Below are 5,020 nucleotides of genomic sequence, written 5' to 3'. Positions count from 1 at the left end.
TTCAAGATAATATACAGTACTCGGTGATTCCAAGAGGGGGGTTTGTGAGGGCAATTTACACTAGGTTGACTCACACGCTATCTACACAGGAGAGGGGGAGAAGTTACTCACATGGTCCCGCCGTAGCTCTCCGTTGAGCTACGGCCGCTCTCCAGCGTCCTCCACAGGACTCCACCAGTCCTCCGTCCAGACCTCGTCTTCTTCTCCTTCTCCGTTCCGCGTTGCAGGGGTGCCGCCGTCCGTCTTCTGCCACGATCCGAACTCTCCGCACACCAGGCCGTCGTTGGTTTCTCCTTTTCTGTCGTCCGCCGTGGGGTAGGGGGTGGGACTTCCGGGGTCAGGCGGGAGTCCTTCCGGTTTCGGGTTGTTCCGGATTGGGTCCTGCAAGGAGGAAGAAAACAATGGTGTCCGGGGTGTCAGGGACGCCGTCTGATCGATCCGGCAGCTTCGGGAGCCCGAGGGAAGCATCGGGTTGTGTACGGTAGGGGCGGCCTTCTCTTCACATCCCCTTTCCCTAGCTGTCCTTCCTGTAGGGGGAGGGTATCTTGAAAGATAATCGGCGTTGCCCTGTTCCACGCCTTTTCTGTGTAGGGTTTTGAACCTGTAAGGTTGGAGGGACAAGAACCACCGTAACACCCGATCATTGTGTCCTTTATTGCGGGCCATCCATTCCAAGGGAGCGTGGTCTGTATACAGGATGAATTCCCGTCCCTCTAGATAGTAGCGTAGGCTATCTATCGCCCATTTTATGGCCAGTGCCTCTTTTTCTACGACCGCGTAGTTCATCTCCCTTGGAAACAATTTGCGGCTTAGAAATAGGATGGGTCGTTCGTCACCATTGTGGTCACGTTGGGACAGCACAGCCCCCAAACCTTGATCGGACGCATCGGTCTGGAGGATGAACGGCAGATTATAGTCCGGACTGATAAGGACAGGATCCGACAGCAAGGAATGTTTCAGGAGGCGGAAAGCTTTTAACATTCGGGTATCGGGGTGTTGTAGTGCCTCTTCGGCCTTTGTTGATTTTTTTAGGAGATCGGTTAGGGGAGCAGCCGTCTGGGAAAAGTCAGGGATAAATCTCCTGTAGTATCCCAATAGACCGAGAAATGCACGCAGCTCTTTTTTTGTTTTTGGGAAGGGGATGGCTTGGATGGCTGTGATTTTATTGTTCTGTGGCCGGATCAGTCCCTCACCTAACAGATAACCCAGGTATTTAACGGTTTGAGCCGCCAGGGTGGTTTTTGCTGGGTTAATGCTGAACCCGTATGAACCCAAGGACGATATGACTTTATGTAGGTGATGCATGTGTTGCTGCCAGTCATCACTGTAGATGATTATATCATCCAAATAGGCTCCCGCATATCGGGAATGTGGTTGCAGGACTAGGTTCATGGCTCTTTGAAAGGTCGCGGGAGCGCCGTGAAGACCGAAGGGCATCATTGTGAATTGATAGAGGCCGTCCGGAGTAGAAAAGGCTGTTTTCTTTTTATCTTCGTCCCTCAATGGGATCTGCCAGTACCCCTTGCAGAGGTCCAGCGTACTGATGTACTTCGCCCGTCCTATTCGTTCGATCATTTCATCGACACGAGGGAGTGGGTAAGTATCAAAGGAGGAGATTTTGTTTACTTCCCTGAAGTCAATACAGAATCGGATTGATCCATCTGGCTTAGGCACTAGAACAATGGGGGAATTCCAGCTACTGACTGACGGTTCTATGACGCCGAGGCGCATCATCTGTACTATCTCTTCTTGAATGACTGCTCTACGTGCTTCCGGGACCCGATAGGGTCTTTGACGAACCGTTTTCCCGGGCTCGGTTATGATGGAATGTTCAATTACCGAGGTGCGACCCGGGGAAGTAGAGAAGATCTTTTGCAGTGATTGTAGGGAAGCCCGTAGATCCTGTCTTTGGTTATCGGGGAGATCGGGATCAATGCATGACTCATAAGACAATTTTAGTTCTGGACTGGTACCCGTTAGAACAGGGAGAGGCCCGACCCAGGCCTTCAGCAGATTCACGTGGTAAATCTGGGTAACATGGCGGATGGGATCTGTTTCCACCTCGTAGGTGACCGGGGTTACTTGCCGCAAGACAGAAAACGGACCCTGCCATTGTCCCAGTAGTTTGTGGTCCGAGGATGGGATCAAGAGAAGGACCAGGTCACCCGGGGCAAAAGATCGGGGTTTGGTACCTTTGTCGTACTGTTGTTTCTGATGGGCTTGTGCACTCGTCATATTCTGCCTGACTATGTCCCGTATTTGACCCAAGTGTGTTTTAAGGTTCTCTACATACTCAGGGAGGGGTCTGGTCCGGTCGGGTTCGGCCTCCCAGGCTTCTTTAGCCATATCCAACAGGGTTCTTGGGGGTCGCCCATATAGGAGCTCATATGGCGAATAGCCAGTGCTGCTCTGCACCTTGCAGCGGATTGCAAATAGAGCCAGGGGTAGCATCTCTTCCCACCTTCTGCTCTCGAGGGCCAACAGTTTTTTTAGGGTACTCTTGAGAGTGGCGTTGTAGCGCTCCACCAACCCGTCGGTCTGCGGGTGGTAAGCGGAGGTCCTTATCTGCTTAATACCAAGTCGTGAACACACCTGCCTCATCAAGGTGGACACGAAGGGGGTTCCCTGGTCGGTTAATATCTCCCGAGGGAAGCCTACCCTAGAAAAAATGGAGATCAAGGCTTTAGCGATATTTTGAGTTGTCGGCTGTCTTAGGGGTACGGCTTCAGGGAAGTGGGTGGCGTAATCGACCAGTACTAATGCGTATCGACAACCAGTTCTGGAGGGTAACATAGGGCCTATAATGTCCATCCCTACTCTACTGAAGGGTACATCAATCAAGGGTAGAGGCTGTAGGGGTACCCTCGGTGGTCGGTACCGGCTGTTTTTTTGACAAACTGGGCATGCACGGCAATACAGTTTTATTTGCTGGTAGACCCCTGGCCAATAGAATTTCTCCAAGATAGCCTGTCCGGTCTTCTCGTCACTAAAGTGTCCCCCCAGCAGATGGCTATGAGCGAGAAACAACACCTTGTCTCGGAAGGGTCCCGGGATCAGTAGCTGGGATGGTTGGTGTGCCCCTCCCTTCCTGTACAGTAGGCCATTTTTTCGGAAGAAATAGGGACCTACTTGTAGAGGGTCTTCGTGGTCGAGAGCACGACTCCAGGCATCTTGGAGGACAGGATCCTCCTGTTGGGCGGCTCGGAACTCCCTGTCGGTTTCCCAGGGATGTTCCTCCACTCTGACGGGTAGAACAGCAACATGGTTCCTTTTCTCTTTCTTCTTTTGTGTTTTCGTTTTGTGTGCTTTGCCCGAAGCCTCTTGACTCGGCTGGTCGTGTGGAAACGGGGCCTCCAACCACCATTTTTCCAGGGAGTTGGTGGTCTCATGGAGAAGACGAGGTAGTCCAGAGTAATCACTGCCCAGTATTACCTGTTCCGGGAGGGATGGAATGAGGCCAACAGTGAGCGTGGTGCCCTGGTCAGTCGGGTGTTGTACACGTACCCTGGCGGTGGGGTACAGTTTTGTATCTCCGTGCACACATTGGATTGCTACCGTACCGGTCACTGGTCCCACAGGGTTTGGTAGCTCTTGTGGACGGAGTACACTTTGTCGGCAGCCTGTATCAGCCAGGGCTAGAACAGGGTGTCCCTCAATCCGTACTGGGCAATGAAATCTAGGAGGGCTAGGATCAGTGGGAAGACACACATAATTCCTGGCGAGACCCACCTCCATTGGCTCATCTTTCTGAGGACACACTCGCGCAATGTGTCCGTATCCTCCACAGTGATAGCACTGGGGACCGGGTGGTGGTGCCCGTGGTACAACAGGGTAAGGGAACAAAGGGGGCAGTTCCGGCTTCTTGGCTAGGGGAGGTCTCGGTGTTCGGGTCCCGGTGTGGGGCTGAGACCGATGTGGATGCTCTTCTTTGGGCCGCTGAAAGTCTTGGGCGCGGTTGTAAGCGCTGGCAATTTCAACCGCACTTTCAAGGGTCAGACGGGCATGTTGGCGAACCCATTTTTGAGTGGTAGGATGTAGGGAAGCCAGGAATTGTTCCAAATATATTTTGGTGAGTATTTCTTCTTTCGTGGAGGAGGCAGGACGCAACCAGCGATCCGCCAGGTCACGGATGCGAAAAGAGAGAGCCCTTGGTGTTTCTTGAGGTCCTTCTTTGGCTTGGCGGAGTCTCACCCTATAAGTCTCATCATCAATACCAAGCCTTTCCAAGATACAAGTTTTTATATCAGCATAGGGCGTTTGTCCTTGTACATTGGCCTGTTGATACGCCGCTTGTAGTTCACCGGTAAGTAGGGGCCCTAGATAATGTCCCCAGCGATCAGCGGGCCAGGCAGCAGCTTGGGCCAACCGCTCAAAGTTGGTAAAGAAGAAGTCCGGGTCCTCTCCCGGGACGTACTTTTGAAGGACCACCGAGGGGAGGGAAGCTATAGGTCTTTGTTGGCCAAGTACATCGGTGAGCTTTCCCATTGCTTGATCCTGGGATGCCCCCTGACCTTTCAACACGTCATGTAATTGACCTCGGTCATCTTCGGCGGTTTTTAGAAACTGTTCCATCATTTTCCCCAGTTGTTCCTGGGTCTCGGCGAGCTTCTTCACAGCGGCCTCCATGCTTCCGGGAAATCCCACTTCTGACACCACCTGTTGTCGTGGGGTAGCGGCGGACCGGAATAACAGGCGTGGAGGCCGTATATAGTGAGCGATGTCTATTTATTAGGGGTGGTGCACAAAGTCAAAAGGTAGACCAGAGTCTGGGAGGGGTTGTCCACGTTGTGGAAGGTCCGTAGTCACAGGTCCCACAGATAGCTCCTGGCGGTGCTGGGATAGCACAGGTGAGGGTAGAGGTGCCGTCGTCTGGCAGGGGGGCTCTGGATCCCTCTCCGGATGGTGGTTCCTCGGAGGCGTGCAAGGAGAGATAAAGAAAGGACCGTTAGTCCGACCGTTCCAAACGGTATGGATGCCTAATGCCGACACCGGGAGTGCTTAAGAGAAGGCAGACAGTGAG

The 5,020-nt window shown here is 52.9% G+C and overlaps 1 pseudogene; it reads right to left on the bottom strand.

The window, feature by feature from the left end:
- Window positions 1-2,818: 2,818 nt before the first annotated feature.
- On the bottom strand, window positions 2,819-4,626 carry LOC147692557 (uncharacterized; annotated as a pseudogene).
- Between the last annotated feature and the right edge of the window lie 394 nt (window positions 4,627-5,020).

Source organism: Lissotriton vulgaris, chromosome 9 (assembly GCF_964263255.1).
Source record: "Lissotriton vulgaris chromosome 9, aLisVul1.2, whole genome shotgun sequence".
Taxonomy (NCBI): Eukaryota; Metazoa; Chordata; class Amphibia; order Caudata; family Salamandridae; genus Lissotriton; species Lissotriton vulgaris.
This window is presented reverse-complemented; position numbering and strand designations above follow the sequence as displayed.